Raw genomic sequence first — 22,500 nt, forward strand, 5'->3', positions numbered from 1 at the left:
TAATCCTGGCCAGTACCGTTCTTACCTAAAAAAAAAAGAAAAGATGAAAGAAAATGAACTAGAATAACCTCATGAGGACCGAACTCGTTTACAAATATGAACCTCTTTATATTGCAGTTGATTCCACTCTGGTGCAATGGACGAAGTGAATTGCAGAGTGTGTGTGTTTTAAAGGAGATCAGAGACATTGTGAGTGATTTGTATTCAAGTGAGCGTTTGCAGGAATATCATTATGCGTCACGGCTGGAATTAAATAGTACACCGAGCTTTTGTTGACCTTGCTTTGGGCGCGCTTATAACAATGCTGTAGTGAAATTTATATTATCTGCTCTCGTCTCTCTCTCTCTCTCTCTCTCTCTCTCTCTCTCTCTCTCTCTCTCTCTCTCTCTCTCTCTCTCTCTCATTTTTTTCTACTACAATTCTTATTTTTTCTTTTCCTCTTTCTGTTGCTGTTTGCTCTTTCTCCTCTTCCTCTTCTCCTCCTCTAACTCCTCCTTATTCTCCTCTTCCTTCTGCTTCTCTTCCTCTCTGACTCTTCCTCTTTTCTTCCTCCTATCCTCTCCCTCCTTCTCATCCTTCTGTCCTCTTCCTCCACCACCTCTTCTTTCTCCTCCTCCTCCTCCTCCTCCGCACTTTCCTTGTCGTCTCCTGCTCTCCACCTCGTCGCCTTCTCACAATCCACAAAAATCGAGCAGCAGGAAGGCGCCATCAGAGGGACAGGCAGGCCAGAATCATACTCGGCGGGTCCCTCTCCCGGTCGCCCCTGAATCAGCTCATTACCTGCGCCACGCGTCAGGTAAAGGGAAGGGAAGGGATGAAGCTGCTGCCTCGGCCTTATTAGCGAGGACACTTTTCACGGAGGCTATCTTTGAAGGAGTAATTATTCTGGTGAAGGATATTGTTGGTACTGGTGTTTTATTTCATATGTGTGTATGAGTGTGTTACATTTATTATGGTGGTTGTGGTGGTGTGGTGGGTGACTGTATGTGTTTTTTTTTTTTTTTTTTTAGTGGAAGTCAGAAAGAAGTCAGCTGTTTTACTTCCCTGCTCGATACAGACGCGACAACACTCAAGAGGCGAAAAACGACTATGTTCATAAACGCCTTGCTCTCTCACCACAACAATTTTTCAAGTCCCCATAGACAACTAGCCGGGTTTTCAAGACAGTTTCTCCTTATGGTCTTGCTAATCTATAACCAGAACCATAAGAAGACCCTTAAAACACATGACTTTCCTCAGCTAGAGTCTTTGGAAGTAGTCATTGTGAGAAAGCAAAGCGTTTCTGAATACGAATCAAAGGGTGACGCTCCCACCACCACCAAGAGGCAGATTGATCGCCCGCTATTTCGGTGTACTTAACTACGGACATTTACCGAGACAGCTATCATTTTTCCCCGTCATCTTTAGGTCCCCCCCTTCAATCGTATGAAAAATGTTAGGGAAATAAATTATGGTGTGTGTGTGTGTGTGTGTGTGTGTGTGTGTGTGTGTGTGTGTGTGTGTGTGTGTGTGTGTGTGTGTGTGTGTGTGTGTGTGTGTGTGTGTGTGTGTGTGTGTGTGTGTGTGTGTGTCGTGTCTTATAACGTATGCATTTTTGTGTTAGTCCTTCGTGTATTGGTTAGTGTGTTTCTCTCTCTCTCTCTCTCTCTCTCTCTCTCTCTCTCTCTCTCTCTCTCTCTCTCTCTCTCTCACATCAATGACCCACTCCATAAGACCACTGCTTGTTTTCGTAAGGTAGTATTTTGTGGTGTTGTCAAGTGTTGTTGCTGCAAGTTTTCCCTTCCTTTCATGTTAACGCTTGGCACCATCGTCCGTAAAATTCTGGACAACAGGTTACCTAATTAAGTGTGTGTGTGTGTGTGTGTGTGTGTGTGTGTGTGTGTGTGTGTGTGTGTGTGTGTGTGTGTGTGTGTGTGTGTGTGTGTGTGTGTGTGTGTGTGTAAAAATAGTCGAGTTTCGTACTTGAGGATTAAAAAACGGGAAAATCTGTTCATTTCCCTTAAAAGTTTCGTGGGCAGAAATTTCTCCTCACGAATAAAAACTTTCCATTCGTCCTTGAACCAAGAAACTAACAAAAGAAAACCAAACTAATAACAGCTTTCCTTCTTTAAACAGCAGCTTATGTTCAACTTGTAATCAGACCCAATCCTGGCGGTGGGCGAGTCTAACCTGGACCAAATATTAGTTCCTTCCTCTTAATTCACCTTCCCGCGTATCACCATTCCATATTTCCCGGCATCACTGAAAACCAAAGAATTCGTAACCTTTTGTCCGTCTCTCCATTCTCCAAGTTATGATTGAGCTGAATGGAGGTGGAGATGGGTTTCCTTCCTGGCCCGGGAAACACGCGAGTCAGAGTGAAGATTAATCTCGAGTAGACTCTCACTGTGTAAATCCGATGTGCCGCGTAGAAGGGGACGATGAGGGCTGGCTGTGTAGCGCGTCCCCCTGCCACGGGTCACGTGAGCCGTCATCGTTAACTGTTGATTCTGTTCTTAATGAAATTGTGGAAAAAGCACTTAAATGAGACCAGTACGCTGAGCTTGTTCGAAGTTCAATTTGCAGCAATAGTGGAGCGGTGTGTTTGGACAAAGGAAGGTGGCGAGGTAAGAAGTCAGGCGGACCCACTTTTCTCTCTCTCTCTCTCTCTCTCTCTCTCTCTCTCTCTCTCTCTCTCTCTCTCTCTCGCTTTTTCCTTCCCTAACACAAACAGAGGAAGGTAATCAGCAGCATAAGAAAAAAAAAACGAAGAAAGGCAGAAAAAATCACTTTCAATAGTGCTTCACAAAGAAAACGAGTTCCAGAACTTACAGCTGAAAATAAATAAGCGAAACAACGAATCCTTTTGACTCTACTTAGTCATCCGCGCCTGTGTCCAGAATCATAAGTTACTAAAAAATACTTCCTTGAATTAATGAATTTTTAATGAGATGGGATGGAAACGAGCTCGGCAACACTTGTCTGTTTCACGTAAGGAAACCTGCAAGCCTCCAGCAGCAAGTGGACAAGTGCATGTAATAAGTTGTCCAGAAAGGCGGCGGTGTGGCGGCGTGGCGGCATGGGGCCACAAACCAGAGTGGTACCAAACATTCCTCCCTCACTGGACTCCCCATCGCGCCGCGCCATTCATCACCACATTTCTGGCAGCCTACCAAGGCTTCTTGTTCCCCTAGGAATTATTCCCCTGCAATGAGGCATCCTCAATGCGCCTCCGTAATCTGTTACTTATAGCCACACACCGACGCGTCTCTGGCACAGGACAAGTCTTGTTAAAGGGCATGACTTAAAGGACATGACTGATTTACATTCGTAGTCTGTATTGTTTAGTTCAGAACACAACATAAAATGGCGATTATAACGATTGATAATATCTATGGAATAGATAAAACAACTTAACAATTTTAGCCTGCGTTCACTCGTCCAGCCAAATATTCCACATGAATATCTTCTGAACAAATTCAAATAAACAGATTAATGCACGAGCAAAAGTTGTCACATTGTTGTGTGAAAAAAGAAGAATGTGTAACTGGATAGAAATGCAAAATATAATACAAGAATGCGACTGCATATATGATCAAAAACAACGGCAGTCTTAAAAAATTTACTCTTTTCTGGTTTCGGCTACATTCTGCAGACTTGAGTTGCGAGTCCAGTAAAGCCGGTGTCATCACAGTGACCGGTGTGCTGGTCGAGGAGACGGGCTTAACAAGTATTGTGGCGGTATTGGTCTGGCGATAACTCAGCACCGATTTGGATGCAACTTGGGCGCATGAGGCTGGTGCGGGCAGGGCGTGGCCTCCCTTACCGCGCCTCCACTCCCGAAACTTTTCCGCAGCCACGTATGCTGGGATGGCAAGTGATTTTAAGAATGAGTTGCGTCAGCTGATTTGATTTTGTTAATATTTTGTGGCTGAGTGAAAAGAGAATAACGATAATAACGGCATTTATGAGCGTTCATTTACTTTTCGGTCTTACTAGTGTTACTACTACTATTACTACTACTACTACTACTACTACTACTACTACTACTACTACTACTACTACTACTACTACTACTACTACCACTACTATTAATACTGCTACAACTGCTGCTGCTGCTGCTGCTGCTGCTGTGTGTGTGTGTGTGTGTGTGTGTGTGTGTGTGTGTGTGTGTGTGTGTGTGTGTGTGTGTGTGTGTGTGTGTGTGTAAGTGTCACGATTCGTAAAGCAGCCAGAGACACCCTCGCTTTCCCTGTTACAAAAACCACGTGCATGGAAACTAACTCACCTTACATCTCTCCCAACAACACTCCATCAAAAAAGGGGGGAAAAAAAAATATATAAAAAAAAGATGTGCAGCGTGAGTCGGCGGAGCAGCGGCGCGGCGGATGGCAATAAGCCGGCGTGTGACTAACGTGCTTTGTTTACGTCAGGGAATATTGAAGTTGTAAATAGTGGCGCGCAAACAATAATCCCCGTGACACCAGATTGTCCTGTAATAACAATACCTGGCGTAAAACATCACCATCAACATGCCGACCATGGAGAAACACCACAAAGATGCGTTTCAGTGTGTGTGTGTGTGTGTGTGTGTGTGTGTGTGTGTGTGTGTGTGTGTGTGTGTGTGTGTGTGTGCGTGTGTGTGTGGATATCTGTTCTTGTGTGTGGATGGGAGACACACACACACACACACAGGGAAGGTAGAGAGAGGAACCTTTGCACGGTGGGAGGTATTGTGTGGTGGAGGGATGTGTGTTTGGGGGGGAGAGGCTCGCAAATTAGCACCAGCACCACCAGCACCTCAACTCCCCTCTTTCCCCCCCCCACATCATTTTGCTGTGTTGTGTAGAATCACCAATATTATGCAGATTACGTTCCCTAATGTGTTACGCGCTGCACCCTCACTCCTGACTGTGTGTGTGTGTGTGTGTGTGTGTGTGTGTGTGTGTGTGTGTGTGTGTGTGTGTGTGTGTGTGTGTGTGTGTGTGTGTGTGTGTGTGTCAGCGCCAGCCCGGCAACCAGCAGTACATATTCGTGAGTTTGGCTGCAGTTGAGAAGGAAAAATAAAAAAAAATTTACATGTGGGTAAAAATAAATAAATTAATGAATGAATAAATAAACTAGCACAAAAAATTCGTGAATATTTGCGGTTCACTTTATGAGAAGCAGCACATTCCGCATTTAGAGTTCAAATATTCTTTTTTTTCCCACCCTTCAGCCTGCAACTCTTTAGGGTACTCATAATTGCTGGTTCAGTGTATAATATCTGGATATTAAATGCAAGCTGGAGTTCATCAAAGGGCTTCACGGCATTATATAACACACCTTCATGTCGCAAGCACCACGCCGCCACGATCCTCGCCAAGAGAAAAAAAATGCAAGTAATTCATAATAACGTTCCTGCAATTATTCACACGCCACAAACCTTTCCATTTGAATAACTCAGCGAGCGTAACTCAAAACCAGGAGGGGTCGCGGTGTGTCCTGTTAGACGAAGACAGACATTGCCAATCAGTGTTTCGCCGTAACCCGACACCACAACTCCCGGAGGACTGTCAACACACCGACAAGTTAAGTTCCCTCTCGCGAGCGTCAATAGAATTCAGCACAACTCAGCCGCGTCCGTCAGGGCACCGTAAGGGACAGAGTGGTGGCTGCGGCTCAGCTGAATCTGATCCTTGGTAAACTGTTTTCCTTGTGTGCTCATTGTTCTCGTCTTGGTGGTGCAGTCACGGACAATACGATAATACACAGTTGATTCACATGCTTCACTTGTTTTCACTGTCTACTATTTTCATCAGACAAATCCTCATTCACTGTAAATCTAAAAACAACATTCTTAATAGTTTCTTAGCAAACCAGACACATAAGAATGATAAGAAAACGCACAACACAATGGTAATAACGCCAGTATTCAGAAATGCCTTCCCTCTCACTACGACACTTTTCCAAGGCCACAGAGACAACTAGCCAGATTTTCAAGACAGTTTCGTCTTTTAATAAACAAGAAATATCTATCACCAGAACCATAAAAAAAATACTCTTAAAAACACGAGTATCTTCAACTACAGCCTTTGGAAAGCAGTGATGGTGAGAGAGCAAAGCGTTTCAGAATACGGGCTTAAGTGTGGAAGGTTGACTACTGACCATGACCGTTTATTTTCTTGTAACGGCGGCATTTCGACCTATTGAACTGCGTCTCCGATTATGACATGTTTCTTTTCCCTGAGCGACGAGCTGATTCCCTTTTGGCCTGTCACGAGCTTCCCTCAGCCTGCTACACGGCCCATCTCTCTCACACCACCAAACCAAGTCCTTCGTTCAACCGTTATCAAACTTATAGTGTTATCATTCCTTCCTCTAACTCAACCCCTTCAGTACCATGACGCATGCCCGTATTCATTCTATTTACCACTTGGTGATTTTATACAGCTTCAGAAACTTATGTGGAAAATTAAAATAATGAAGACTCTGGCTATTAATCTTCTGACCTCCATAGACCCTTCCTAATGTCAATAGAATCATCTAATCACATCCCAAACTCATGATAAAAATGCGTTCCAGTACTGGAGTTAATGGGCTCAACTCTGATAATGGATTGAAACTTGACAGACACACCACTACCAGCAAAGCCACCTCTCAGTGTAGTCATAAAACCAGAAGCATTATCACATCCTCTTCTAATCATCTGAGGACTCGACTCTAGTGCCCGGGTTGGAGTCTGGCACAGGACCCACAGATCAATAAAGCACTGGACCTTCTGATTTGCAGTGTACGAGCGTATAACCTGCAGTCTGGCTCCCCTCCGTCACTGCTCACCTGCTGTGCCTAAGTAATACAAATACCACCCAACTCTCCCCCTCGTGTCGTGTTTGCCAGTTCCTTTTTCCAGTCATTAATTTACTGGTGCCACATTTCCCGTCCCTCTCAGCCTCGCCCACGCACACTTCACACCATTGCGTGGAACGTGGCTCCATTCACGCCTTGACCTTTAATTTGAGTTTATTTTTTATTTTTATTTTCTTCTTTCTTATATAAAAAAAAAGTAGTCTTAACTTGCAACTGCACCCAAAGTCTCTCTCTCTCTCTCTCTCTCTCTCTCTCTCTCTCTCTCTCTCTCTCTCTCTCTCTCTCTCTGTTCCGACCCATCACCTCTACTCTATTGATCACCGTAAGGACGTGGCGGTGCGGGTGTGGAGTGCAGCGCGAGGTAAGTGGAGTGTGATGGGTGGCGAGTTCCCGCGGAGACATTTCTATATCCCTCCTGATGAGCAAAACGTTTAAAAATGTGGTTCGCCAGAATATAATGACTTTCTGCCTCGCTCGCACGCTGCAGCATGATGGAGTAGGACTGGCAGTGTGCGCTGCGTGCTTCACGATGCTGCATCTTTACAGCGGCTGCCAGACTTTGAAGCAGGCGCCCCTCCTCTCCCCACCATACACATTTTGTTTTTCGCAAAATTCTCGCACCGCTTTCCATGCTTGTCAAATGAATATATTCTGCATTGTTTTACTGCCGTCGCTAGTCACCTTGTTCAGTCATTTTCTCGCTGAGTGTGCATGAGTGAACACAAAGAAGGTAAAAACGGAGACTCATCTTAAGTTTCCTAATTATCAACTTAAACAAAATAATAATTTTTGACATGATAGAGCTTCACCCTCGGCTTCCTCCTCACGCTGCCATCTCTTCCTTCCCCAACTAACCTTATTTCTCTAAGACGTATCCCGAAAAAAAAGCCCCCTCAATTCCTCAGTCCCCACCCCGGGGAAACAAAACTATAAACCAATCTTTACCTCCTTCTTTATCTATCTATCTATCTATCTATCTATCTATATATATATATATATATATATATATATATATATATATATATATATATATATATATATATATATACAACATTTTCTAAAAATTTGGAAAACTTCCTTTTCCCGGTGATGTATTTCGCAATGACATCTGCCCTGCCCCCCTCCCGCCCCTCCTCTAGCTCTCCCGCACCTCAATGGTCATCTCTCCCAATCACGTATCGACGCTGCCATCCATCTCTCGCTACATTTTCTTTCCCTGAGCAATTTCGGGCTCATGAACGGGGCGGCTCGCATCATTGTCTGTGTCAGCGTATTGCTGTGATAAACATGAACGTTGAGGCCTGTCCTCCGCCCTGCCACACGCTACGTATCACACTCAGGCAGCTGTTTCGTTACCCTAAGGATTCTATTACAGGAGGGCAGTATGTCGTTCACGCGGCACTGGCTGCGTGGACTGTAGGAGGACGTGTTCTCGGTGAAACTTAAGGATCGTCAGGTCCTGGAATGCGACACAAATGGGGTTCGTCTGTTTATTAGCGGATTCGAGCAAGGCACTCCAGCAGATCCAATTTCGGCCACGCCAGTAATCCACGGAGACAAAATTGAGCCAAGACTTGCCTATTGGATTTACTCGAGTCCCTCAGCGTGGCGACATGCTCCTTCCCGCCTCGCAGTAGGGACTCCTAGCGACACAAAGGGCTGCCGGTGAGTGTGGGACGACGGGGCCTCCTTTCCGCCTGGCGAGAGGTGGTGCAAGGCGACGTCGTGTGTCCTTTTCGTCTGAGCCGCATGAAAACCTATTCGTCTTACGTGACCAGTGTGAGTCTGGTGTTAAAGCCTGAAAGATCGAGGTTATCAGGCTGGTTGTTGGTCTTCGGTAGGAAAAATGGTTGAGCAAACTACGTAAGCAACAAGAAAAGAGTGAGAAAGCACAAGTTGCACTTTTATTAAATATAATGTATTTTGCCTTTCATCTGCTTAACCTCTTCAGTACCATGACGCATTTCCATATTCATTCTGGTTAATATCTGGTGATTTTATACAGCTTCAGAAACTTTTGTGGGGGATTAAAATAGTGAAGACTGTGGTCATTAACCTTCTGACCTCCATAGATCCTTCCTAATGTCAATAAAATGGTCTAATCGTACACAAATCTCAAGGTAAAAATGCGTTGACACATTCGCTGCTCTTTAATAATGTGTTTTCTTGTTCTACAGCCATCTGCAAACATTGTGCGGACTAGAAATTATTAAATACATTGTTCTATTCCTTTATTTCACAGAGATATTTATAAATATTCCATAAATTGCTTTTAGTCCAGTGAACTGTTGCATATCGAGGTGAAAGGGTTAATTCGAGTGTCCTGTAAATGACAGTAACCAAATGAACAATGGAAACTCTCTTAATTGTTCGCGTTTTGAGGCTTTCCTTGCATTCCTTTAATTATGCAGTGAGTGTTTGCTTGCTTCATGTTACGTGCGTTAGATAAAGCTGGGTTAGTGATGCAGTGCGTGATTCCAGCCACTTCCCCTTGTCGTTGCGAGGGTCCCGAGAGACAAACATTACCCGAGAGCCAGCGCTGCACACCTCGCCGCCCCTGACTGACCCCACCGCCCCTTTTCTGTCAAAGTTTAAATGAGGAAACTTCGAAAACAATAAATTCCTAAGATTACTCTCAGAAAATATGTTTGAAATGAAAGATAATTCTCAACATCGACCACATATCGCTACTCGCCGCGTGACTTCTCCTGGCGGGGACTGGAGGGCTGAAACGGACGACCTTAAGCTGTTTTTTTTTTCTTTCTTTTTTTTTTTCTAGTCCATCGCTATCCTACCACGACCCCTCTCTCTCTCTCTCTCTCTCTCTCTCTCTCTCTCTCTCTCTCTCTCTCTCTCTCTCTCTCTCTCTCTCTCTCTCTCTCTCTCTCTCTCTATCTATCTATCTATCTATCTATCTATCTATCTATCTATCTATCTATCTATCTATCTATTTATCTATCTATCTATGTATCTATCTATCACACACACACACACACACACACACACACACACACACACAGAAACTTTTACGTAACTACAGATAGCACTCCGGTGATGACATTCTTTCCTACACTCGTCGTTTACATCTTGAGTCGTGTTATAAAATTCCATGCGTACAGCTGCCTCCTCTCTCCCCTTCCCTCCCTGCCCGCCGCCGCCGCCCCAAACACAGCTGAGGGACGCGCCACGACATTGCAAGATAATTCACAAAACTTCGTAAAGCGGTGAACACGAATAATCAACAAGGAGAAGTTTGGAGGTTATTTGTACTTTTTTATATACGCAAGTCTTCCCCATGATGGATCCCGCTGCAGAGTTCAACAAATATCCGCAATGGATAAATAAATAGATCGAGTAAGTGAGTCCACAGTCCTTTGTCTTCACAGCGCGCACAATAATACCGCTAATGCATACAGTCTGTCATCAGTTTATTGGCGTATGGACTGCACTAATCATTGGAACGTGAAGTCGGGAACAATAGGCGTAGTTTCCTATATTAATAAAATGCTGACAGGAAGCGCACAGGTATATAGGCCGCTTCTAAATCTGTCCAATGCTCCCCTCTCGTCATTTGATTAACTTCTTCAGTACTGGGATGCATTTTTTACCTTGAGTTTTGAGTACGATTAGACGATTTTATTTACATTAAGAAGAGTCTATGGAGGTCAGAAGATTAACGGCCACAGTCTTCACTATTCTGAGTTTCTGAAGCTGTATAAAATCAACAAATAGTAAGCAGAATGAATATGGAAACGCGTCATGGATCTGAAGGAATTAAGAGTCTTCATGTCTAACCACCAACACATTATACTTGGCCTCCTCAACTCGCCTTCTCTCCGTCCTCTTCCTCTGACTTCACAATAAAAACATTAACCTTCCCTGCTGTTCCTTTTCTCCCTTTCAGCCTTCCTCCCCGCCATTCCTGCTACACCTGTCACCTCTTAGTCTTTACACCTTCACCCTTAGCTGTTTCACTACTTTATGGCTTTATTCTCGCAAGGAACTTTACCTTCGGCTGTACCCTTAATTGAGCCTTTCATTCCGTGCAACGAGGTAAGCTTTCTGATCCCCACTTTGTGTCTCTGTTAAGTTTACTCTAATAAAGTTTTTTGATGAGGATTGTGAGATGGAAAGTTTTGTTGAAAGAATGGCTGAAATGTTTAGTAGATTCTTCTGTGATTCAAGGGTTGTTTTGTTGTTTTAATCAAGGGTACTTGTTCTTTGATCTCTCTCTCTCTCTCTCTCTCTCTCTCTCTCTCTCTCTCTCTCTCTCTCTCTCTCTCTCTCTCTCTCTCTCTCTCTCTCTCTCTCTCTCTCTCTAATGCTATACGTAATTACTCTTCTACGCACGCCGATCGGTAATCAGGAAGGACCATCACCACGTACGTTTTCACGGAATACGCCCATCCGCCCATCCGTCGCCCATCAGTCAGTCAGTCAGTCAGTCAGTTTGTCAATCAATCCGTCAGTCCGTCCCTCCGAGTTGCACGTTCATTCAACAAAGGGGGAGACTCAGCCCAGCCAGGCCAGGCCAGGCCGCGCGGTCCCTTCCTTCCTGAGCTGAGCCGCGGGAACACCAACCTCCAAAAAGGCTTCGCAAATCACTAGTCATTTGTCTCCCCGTCAGACGCAGGACCCCGCGCGTCACACCGGCCGGTCCGGGGCGGTAATAAATTCTCCAAGAGCGTGGTTAATGGTCTCCTGCTAGGGGGAGAACGTATCGCCACGACCATCTGCAGTAAGGCCCTCACGCGACTCTTCCCTGCTGACCACCGCCGCGTCACTCACCTCGCCTCGTATTTTTGACACTCAAAATAAAAACGAGTATGAAGAACAGTAGAAACTATACAGACAATCTAAAATGTATGTATTGTATATGTGACAAATGGAGAGTAAGCAATCGCTGCTGGTAACTCTTTACATTGCTGATCATTACACGGCTATAACTTGAAGAACAGCTGATGTCGTTCACGTATACATCACTAACAGCGGAGGAAAGAACACACCATCGGCAGCTTTTTTTCGTTGCGATGAGAAATTAACAGGTGACTGATGGCAAGGAATAGAACGTCCAGCCTCGAGACAGCAGCGAGCTAGTCCAACACTCCGCCACAATCGATTTACAAGCCAAATCAAACTGCTTCCCAAGTTTACGTTTCTACAAGACACCAAAGACTATGCGAATTGTTAGAGTTTGGCCTTATGAAGAGAAGCTGAAAAAAAGGGGGGACGGATCGATATTGAAGTGAAAGGAACCATGCAGTAATCTCTCTCCTTAGAACTTAGATAATAATGATAGTGTTATAAGAGATACCGAACACTGCCATAAGGTGACTGTCAAAGCTGTAGTGTGTTCTTGGAAGGAAGTAATAATTAAGATGAAATAATACACAGGATCTCTCTCTCTCTCTCTCTCTCTCTCTCTCTCTCTCTCTCTCTCTCTCTCTCTCTCTCTCTCTCTCTCTCTCTCTCTCTCTCTCTCTCTCTCTCTCTCTCTCTCTCTCTCTCTCTCTCTCTCTCTCTCTCTCTCTTATTCCTTCATTCTGTTTGTGTCTCCCTCTCGCGTCTTAATGATGAAGTGTGTTGACAGGTCCTTCTCCTTCGTCAGGTCTTCCTTGCTTCCTCTATTGCTATCTATCACCTCAATCTCTCATATCACACATCCGCCACTGTTACCTCCTCCTCCTCCTCCACCTCCTCCTCCTTCTCCTCCTCCTCCTCCTCCTCCTCCTCCTCCTCCTCCTCCTCCTCCTCCTCTTCTTCCTCCTCTTCTTCCTCCTTCTTCTCCTCCTCCTCCCCCTCCTCCTCTTCCTCCTAGTCTTCCTCCTCCTCCTCCTCCTCCTCCTCCTCTTCCAACTCTTCTACTATTACTATATACTACTTATTCTCTTCTTCTTCCTCCTTCTCCTTCTCCATCTCCCTCTATTTTTTCTTCTGCGTCCTCATCCTTGTCTTTGTCTTCTTCCTCCACTTCTTATACTCCTCCTCCTCCTCCTCCTCCTCCTCCTCCTCCTCCTCCTCTTCCTGCACATACATCTTAACCCGTTACCATAAACTTCACGCACACACAAAGCACCTTCTTCGCCAATAATATCCATCTTCTCTCCTCCCGGTGCAACATATGACCCCGCCAACGCACTTCCTCACCTTGCAGCCTCACAACTCCCACTCTCCGCTCACACTTTGCCCATCACTTCCCCGTTACTGATTCATGGAGTGTGTAAATACGTAACCCAATGTTTGTTATCCCTAGGCTCTTGTGGCTGTTCTTCTTCTTCCCTCCCGTGTTGTTTATTTGATTTGCAGGGGTTATAGAGGTTTGGTTGGTTATGCCTGACGAGTCGTGTTCAAGGTGAGGTTCCATCTGGTGGTGTGGTAAACGTCAAGGGTATAAGCAAGTGGGTTTTTTTCTTTTTCTTTTTTCTTTATGTGTGAGAGGAGATAACTGGCCAAGGGTAACGTAAAACTAAAACTTAAAAAAAAAAAAACACACATTTAGTTGCCAGTCTCCTTGCAGGTCCAAGAGAGTTAACCAAAAGACAGGGATTAAATGTCTTGAAACCGCCCTCTTAAGTGAAGTCAAGCCATGGGAAGGTAGAAATACAGAGGCAGATAGGGAGTTCCAGAGTTTACCAGAGATTATTATGGAATATATGTATGGTCTTATAGTGATTGTAGAGGGAGAATTTCATGGAAAACTAAATGAAATATGAAATAGTTATATGACATTCTTTTTCTTTTTCTTTCAATGATAAAACCTGCTTTTTTGAAATGTATACTACAGTTACTACCATTACTACTACTATCACTAATGATAATAATGGCAATAATAATAATAATAAAAATAATAATAATAATAATAATAATAATAATAATAATAATAATAATAATAATAATAATAATAATAATAATAATAATGCACTGATTCCGTTTCTCTCTCTCTCTCTCTCTCTCTCTCTCTCTCTCTCTCTCTCTCTCTCTCTCTCTCTCTCTCTCTCTCTCTCTCTCTCTCTCTTTCATTTGGCCATTACAAAGAGGCGGTGAGCAGGAAGTGTCGGCTTTACTATAAGACCAAACGAGCGATAAAATGGTAAGAACGAAAGAAGGAAAGTAAAAAGCATTAAAAAAAAATCTTCACTTTTTCCCTTCGTATCGCCGTTTCCGTACTTACATCTTTTCTTTTTCTTTTTCTGTTTTTTTTTTTTTTACATTTTTTTCCTTCCTTCAAACTCAGTACAATTTTCAACAGCGTTTTTCATTTACTTCAGACCCTTTTTTATTTCCTTTTATTTGTCTCTCTCTCTTCTCTCCTCCGCCGGTAAGACTTTCCCTCCCGTGTTCAGTGTTGCCAAGAGAGACTGAAAAAAAAAAAAGAGAAAGAAAAAAACCGCTGATGAACTCAAGGGAGGCGTTGCGAAGCTGCTAATGGTTTGCACTTCAGTGATTCGCCTTACTTTTTTCTTTTTTCTCACTTCAGCTGTGCAGTTACGAATGAATCTACACTTTGGATTTTAGACGGGTAAGTTTAACCCCTTCAGTACTGGGACACATTTTTCTCATGAGTTTTTGAGTGTGATTAGACGGTATTATTGACATTAGGAAGAGTCTATGGAGGTCAGAAGATTGATGGCCAGTCTTTACTATTTCAATCCCCCACATAAGTTTCTGAAGCTGTATAAAATCACCAAATTGTAAGGAACATGAGTATGGAAACATGTCATGGTACTGAAGGGGTTTAAATCTAAAGCGTTGATCCTGTCCCTGCCTTGCTGATAAAAGATAATGAGCTGAACTTAACTTTTTTTTTACTTATTACACTTTACTGATTTTTTTACTTTTACGTGTCTTCCTGTCTTTGGTAGTTATTTAGTTATATTTCCGTTTATGTGACTCTTTCGTGTATACTGTGTTATGTTTGCTGATAAAGATAATGAACTGAACTTTTCTTTTTTTTTTTTTTTTGAGCTTGTACACTAAACTTTAATTAATTTCTGAGCTTTTACGTGTCTTGCTGTCCCTTTTAATTGTTAGTTTATTAGCTGGTTAATTCTGTTTTCGCTCGTGTGACTCTTTCCTGTATGCTGTGTTATGTTTGCTGATAAAGATAATGAGCTGAACTTTTATTGAGCTTATACACTGAACTTTAATGGTAAGTTTGTTAATTGGTTAGTTCTGTTTTTGCTTTTTTTTTTTTTTTTTTTAGTTATTCAGACAGTTAATTAGTTACTTGCTTACATTCCTTCTTACTTACTCACTTAGCTAGCTTGTTTGTTAGTCTGTTAGTTAGTTATTTGGTTGGTTAGGCACTGAATGAAAGTGACTGAATGGTTCTCCTCCAATTAAGCAAACCTTTATCATTTTCTTTCTATTTTTTCTTACTTACGAGTAGTATAGAATTTAAATGATCAACATTAGTCTACACTCTCAAACATTTCAGAGACTAATCTTCATAACATTCAAGTGTATTGGAAATTACCGAGTCTCTTCATTATTCTAGTGATAGTTTAACCCCCTTCAGTACTATGATGCGTTTTCATATTCATTCTGCTTACTATTTGGTGATTTTATACCGCTCAGGTGGAGGTTGACATGGTGAAGACTCTAGCCATTAATTTTCTGACCTCCATAGACAGTTTCATAATGTAAATAAAATCATCTAATCATATCCAAAACTCATGGTAAAAATGCGTTCCAATACTGAAAGGAGTTAACAAGGAGTCTGCATGCATCACCATACAGCAAATACATAGGAACCCATCTAACCATCTATGTCACCTTTGAAAATCACCTTTATAAGAGAACAAAAGAGCTTGAGAATACAACCTTTATACCTCAACATTCCTCTATCTCAGCAATGTTTATGAAGCGATACACACGCACGCTCCTTCCCTTACAAGTAGCCTGATCGATTCCCTCACAGGCTACCACGTTTGTTTTCCTTACGTGCTGGAATGTCACGCCTCCTCTCACTAATACAGGCTCCAAGAAATTCCCTTAAGCTCGACTTCCGCTGCCCTACACTCCACCAGCCCAAAAGCTTCTCAAATGTGTGTGTGTGTGTGTGTGTGTGTGTGTGTGTGTGTGTGTGTGTGTGTGTGTGTGTGTGTGTGTGTGTGTGTGTGTGTGTGTGTGTGTGTGTGTGTGTGTGTGTGTCCTAAGCTTGAATCTTGCTCCCCACTTCAACTGTTCCATAGCTTTCTTCTCGTGTGTGTGTGTGTGTGTGTGTGTGTGTGTGTGTGTGTGTGTGTGTGTGTGTGTGTGTGTGTGTGTGTGTGTGTGTGTGTGTGTGTGTGTGTGTGTGTGTGTGTGTGTGTGTGTGTGTGTCCTAGCTTGCTTGCTCCCACTTCAACTGTTCCATAGCTTTCTTCTCGTGTGTGTGTGTGTGTGTGTGTGTGTGTGTGTGTGTGTGTGTGTGTGTGTGTGTGTGTGTGTGTGTGTGTGTGTGTGTGTGTGTGTGTGTGTGTGTGTGTGTGTGTGTGTGTGTGTGTGTGTGTGTGTGTGTTGTGTGTTGCTTCTTGACAGCTTACACAATCATGTTCTTGTATTCTTAAACGCCTTGTATATTTTCCCCAAGTCTGTTAATTTTCAAAGGCCACAGAGATGAATATTCGCGTTTCTATGTTTTTTTTTTTTTCGTATTGGATGATGTAAAAATTTTTCTCATATCACTAGAAACTTAAAAATACCCCAGCTTGAAAACCCCAAACACAACTTTCACTGCAGGATGTTCAATGCAGGAGACACAATGGCAAAATGTTTCAGAATACGCTTTTTTCGTTCGACCTTCTACCTTTTTTTTTTTTCTCTCTCTCTCTCTCTCTGTTGATTATTCCGGCTTTCGTAATGCCTGACTTTCCTTTCCTTACTTCCAGTCTAACTTTTGATTCCTCTCTTTGCCTTTCTCTCTTTTTTTCTTCCTCTTTTTTTCACTTTTTTTTCTTTTCCGAGCTTTGAACTATTTTTTTCTTTTCCTTTTCGCTCGTGGGATTTACATTGTCACCAATCCTTGTCTTCCTATCCTTTGCTTCCTATCCTTGGCTTCCTGTTCTCTAGCTTCCTTCCCTTTGGCCTTCTATCCTCAGCCTTTTATTCTCGACCTCCTATTCTTGGTTTCCTCCTCGTGGCTTTCATTATTACAATTCTTCTTAATTCTTATCCTCATTCAGCTCAACGCCGCTTCAAAGACAGCCGTTAAAGTGATGCGAGTATTGTTAGTCTTTATTTTCTTTTTTTGTCCCTCATTTGAATATTCTAAAGGATTTCTTTTAATATAATATGTAAAAAATGCGGAGTGTTATTAACTGTGCGAGTTCTTCCCTTTTGTTTACCGTTCTTTTTTTATCGTTGTTGTTTTATTATTCTTTGCATTATCCTCGGGTTCTCAGTCACTCACCTTTGTGCGATGTGTTATCTCAATATCTCTCGCGTGCAGGCGCTTTAATCTTCCATATTCTCTTACTTTCCGTATTTGCTAAGTCTCCGTTTGTTCCCTGATTCCATTCACTCCCTTATGTTTCCCTCTTTATCTCCAGCAATTCAACAGATTCCCTCATTATTACTTGCCCTTCACCATCGCCATCGCCTTCACGCATCGTCTTGAACCTTAACTGACGCCACCTCGCTGTTTGATGACGTTTTCTCCTTCTATTGACATCACTATTACTTTTTTTAATCTTTTATGTATTGGTCTTATTTCATTTTTATTTCCTTTTTTTATCAGATTCTTTCGGTCACCTACTGATCACTCCTCTTCTGATGTCTGATTAATGTTTTTTTTTTTTTTCATTTTTCTCCTCTGCCTTTGACATACACGTGAAGGAGAAGGAGAAAGAGAGAGAGAGAGAGAGAGAGAGAGAGAGAGAGAGAGAGAGAGAGAGAGAGAGAGAGAGAGAGAGAGAGAAAGAGAAAGAGACCGCATTTCCCTACGCGAGTTATATTTCTGTTATTACGCAGCCAGACTAAAAACTCAGATATTTCAATTAGAGGTACTGTTCTGCGTGAAAACACTGGAATGGGCAAGGAACGAGCCATCAAAACGGCGCACTTGTCAAAATTAATCCGCCACCGAGAGTCACAGCGGCGGCGTCAGCAGGAATAACACGAATAAAGCGACCAACTCAACCAGCGTTATTAATTATTGTCGCCAGGGGAATGGCAGACATCATGGAACACGCGTTAGTCACAGATAGTTTAACCCTTTATAATAACCCTTGCACTGTGTTTACCCTTTTCAGTACAATGACACGCTTCCATATTTATTCTGTTTACTATTCGGTGACTTTATACAGCTTAAGCAACTTATGTGGGGAGATTAGAATACTGAAGACTGTGGCCATTGATATTTTGACCTCCATAGATCCTTCCTAATGTCAATAAAATGGCCTAATCGCATACAAAACTCAGGGAAAAAATGTGTCCCAGTATTGAAGGGGTTAAGCGGTAATATAATTAAGTTTATTTCGTGTAGCATCAATTTCCTTATCATTTCTTCCTGTCTTTGTCGTATTTTGATGCCGAAACAAAGTTAGTCGTGCGCTTTCTCAAGGCAATCAGTTCTACGACATAGGCACTCGCAAGTGACATCGCACCACAAGTCTTCAGCAAACCCTACTTCAAGTACATGAGGTTGCCGAGAGTGGAGTCACAAGGTCCATTAAATGCTCATGAATCGATTAGAATTTAACAAAGTGGACAGCTTAACTCCTTTATATTCTGTTCCGCTGAGACCAAGAACTGAAGATGCGACGGGAACATAAGAAAATAAAGAAGCTTGCAAGAACACATCAGGATTTTTTATTTTTTTTTAATAAGAGTAGAACATACGTATACTTATTTCCACCCATCCTCCTCCATGAACTGATTCACTCCTCAGGCTTCCTAATGACAGACCACCACTTAATTACTGACGCTAACCATCTGAATACCGAGTTCCCAGGTATCGCTTAGTTACCTGAAGCACCTTGTAGTAAATGACATCTGTACTGCACGTCACCGCACTGCACGCACTTGTCGAACCAAGCGTGTGATCTGTTTAAACATGAGAGTTGCATGATTATAAACACACGTTCCTTCGTCCAGCGCGCCATTTTAGTCTAACAAATCTGGTCACAGCGATTAAGCTCGTATTCTCAAACACTTCTGCGCTTCACTTACACTATTTCAGAAGGCTTCATCTAAATTTACACCTGTTTTTTTTTTTAAGGTGTTTTTACGTTCTAGAGGCAGATTGACATGATTTTTACATTGTTAACTGGAAAAACACTCTTGAAAACCCTATTAATCATTTCCGTGGTCTTGGAGAAATAGTCGTGGTGAGAGAACAAAGCGTTTCTGAATACGGGCCTGAGAGGTGTCTTGCCTCATAACCTCACAAATAACAGCATCACGTCACGCCTAGCTGTCACACGCCACGACTCACGCACGCCGCGCCCTCCTCACGCTTCCACGACGCACTCAACGGCTGAATGAGACTTGCCGTAAACTTCTGTAGTCCTCTTACTAACTTCTTTCAGGGAGGGTTAAGAAGCTTCCTCCGCTCCCTCCCCACCCCTCCTCTCTCTCTCTCTCTCTCTCTCTCTCTCTCTCTCTCTCTCTCTCTCTCTCTCTCTCTCTCTCTCTCTCTCTCTCTCTCTCTCTCTCTCTCTCTCTCTCTCTCTCTCTGAAACAATGAAGCACTGATCCCCGCATCGCTCCTGGTGAATGCATTGCTGGTGGCCTGGAACAAGTTAACAATATTACACCAGTACCAGCATTATAAGAGTCCACGCTAATGTCATGTACACAATGGACCGCTAGTCTCCTGATACCCATTCCATTAAAACACATGCTGGCTTTATCAATGTTGTGAACCGAGAGCGTTTTTTTTTTTTTCAGGGTTAGGGAGATATGGAAAAAAAAAGGAGATTGCAGGAAAAGAGAGGGGCGTGTCATGTCATCTTGTGTTCCTATTCGCAAAGTATGAAGTATATTCTCTACTACAAGGTCATATCAAAACTGCTTCTCAAAGAAAAGCATATATACAGTTAGGTAAGTGAAAAGAGGCGAGCTATGTGACTGGCGTGATTATGGATCCCTACTCTGGTCTCATAAAGGACAATGTGTGGTCGTATAGAGGTGGAGTGAGTGTTGTCTTGGTGCGTCTTCCACTACACATAGAACAGTTGGAAATACACTCAAAGAAAATTATATGTATACAGTTGGGCAAGCGAAAAAAAAAAAGGGGGTTATGTGATTGCCCTGATTATGGAACCCTACTTTGGTCTCAGAAAGGATAATGTGTGGTCGTATACAGGTGGAGTGAGGGTGGAGTGAGTGTTCCCAAACACGTTAAAGAGATAACAATTAGAAGGGGACTCTAAAGATAGTAAAGGAGTCATCTTTTTCATAGTTGCCTTGATATGTCTTCCATTACACATAGAATAGTTTGAAATACACCCACAAAACCATCCAGTATACACAGCATACTCACAAAGGAAGTCTCGAAATCCTTCCAGGGATCTCTTGAGCATTGTTTCTCTAAATGCAAAGGTTACAATGTTATCCTCATGATGGGCGCCGCCAGATCCTCGCAGATACCTGAATTACACATACGAAACACATTAATCACCTTCACTATAAGCAAGACGGTGGTAAGAAACTAACAAATATACGGACTTAATGCACGTATGGAATGGCAAAAAATTAAGTAAATCATGCAGAATTCCTTTATCTCGTGTTCTTAACCTCTTCAGTACTGAGATACAGTTTCACCTTGATATTTGAGTACGATTAGACCATTTCATTGACATTAGGAAGGGTCTATGGAGGTCAAAATATTAATAGTCACAGTCTTCGCTATTTTAATCCCCCACATAAGTTCCTGAAGCTGTATAAAATCACCAACTAGTAAGCAGAATGAATATGGAAACGCATCATGGTACTGAAGGAGTTAAACAGTGGGTTCTCATGAGTCAGGTCTTTTCCCCATTAAATGCACAGAATCTCTGGTCCACAATCACTGCAAACATGGAAAAAAAAAAAAAAACATCTTAGAGGAGAAATATCACGAAGCATTTGTTTTAAGTCGTCGAGATAAGAGTTAAAGGCATCAAAACCTCCCTTAACAGTCCGTAAGTGACCAACGTAATAGTAAAAGCCAAGCTAAACGTTATTTTGAAGCTAGGGACCTGGTACACGTATCTGAAAAAAAAAATGGGATAAAAAAAATCAACCTATTTCCTTAGTCCGAGTAAGAACAAACTACACAACGCACTGCGGCAATTCATGGGGAGAGAGAGAGAGAGAGAGAGAGAGAGAGAGAGAGAGAGAGAGAGAGAGAGAGAGAGAGAGAGAGAGAGAGAGAGAGAGAGAGAGAGAGAGAGAGAGAGAGAGAGAGAGAGAGAGAGAGAGAGAGAGGAGAGACAGACTGACAGAAAAACAGACAGATAGACAGAGAGCGAGATGTCGGGGAGAGAGAGAGAGAGAGAGAGAGAGAGAGAGAGAGAGAGAGAGAGAGAGAGAGAACGAGTGACCGCCTTGGTGTGAGGGACAGGAATGCCAGACCGACAGAAATGCTGGTCTGGTCTCACCCACGGAATAAACTGTACCGTCCACGTAATAAATGATGGTGCCGCTGACAAATGAGTCGATAGCAGAGTTTATGGCGTCTGTGATGATGGCGGCGGCGAGACTGCCAGGCTGGGAGGAGAGGCAGAGGCGGATGCTGGAGTGCGTCACGAGGAAACAAGGAGAAGCTGGAGTGTTAGGCCCACATTCTGAAACACTTCCGCGCCTCACGGCACCTTCACTATTTCCAAAGGGGTCCTAGTTGAAGTGACACGGGTTTTTAAGGATGTTTCTGTAAATCTAGCGACATGTTAACAAGTTTTCTGCATGATCAACAAAACAAATACTCTTTAGAACTCGGCTAATCGTCTCTGTATAGTCTTTCAAAATAGTCACGGTGAGAGAGGGAGGTGATCCTGAATATCTTTTACTAGGAGGGCCGGGAGAGATATGACCAGGATGAGAAGCTACATTATTTCACCACTTTCAAGAGTAAAACAAGAACACGTGCACGATGGCGAGGTGGAAATACAAAGTCCTCACCCCAGGAGACTCTGAAAAGTGCTGAGTGACACCTAAGAATGACGTGAATGTGTTAGCGAGTGGCAAATTGGTCTGAGTTACCTGGCACTAGTGAATGGCGGCTCCTGTTCTTGCTTGCTGTCGCTGCCCACCTCAATGCACCGCTGGAGAGAGGGGCAAGAAGGGAACGGTTTCAAGACGAGCCTGCAGGACGTGGTGGTCGTGGTGGTGGTTGTGGTAAGTGTGAGGAGGAGGAGGAGGAGAAGGAGGAGGAGGAGGAGGAGGAGGAGGAGGAATGATAATGAAAATAAGGATGACAATAAAGAGAAAGATGAAATATATATGCTCTCTCTCTCTCTCTCTCTCTCTCTCTCTCTCTCTCTCTCTCTCTCTCTCTCTCTCTCTCTCTATCTATCTATCTATCTATCTATCTATCTATCTATCTATCTATCTCTCTCTCGCAACACGGGAATAACAAAACGTTTCACCTTATACCCTCCGGACCTCAGGGATTTGACTTGCACACACACACACACACAGAGAGAGAGAGAGAGAGAGAGAGAGAGAGAGAGAGAGAGAGAGAGAGAGAGAGAGAGAGAGAGAGAG

General features: G+C 43.1%; 1 protein-coding gene across 1 annotated transcript in view; it reads left to right on the forward strand.

Moving 5' to 3' along the window:
• The window catches only part of LOC123514005 (basement membrane-specific heparan sulfate proteoglycan core protein-like), a 53,863-nt gene that overhangs the window by 12,893 nt on the left and 18,470 nt on the right, over positions 1-22,500 (forward strand). The window lies entirely within an intron of this gene.

Source organism: Portunus trituberculatus, chromosome 37 (genome assembly GCF_017591435.1).
Source record: "Portunus trituberculatus isolate SZX2019 chromosome 37, ASM1759143v1, whole genome shotgun sequence".
NCBI lineage: Eukaryota > Metazoa > Arthropoda > Malacostraca > Decapoda > Portunidae > Portunus > Portunus trituberculatus.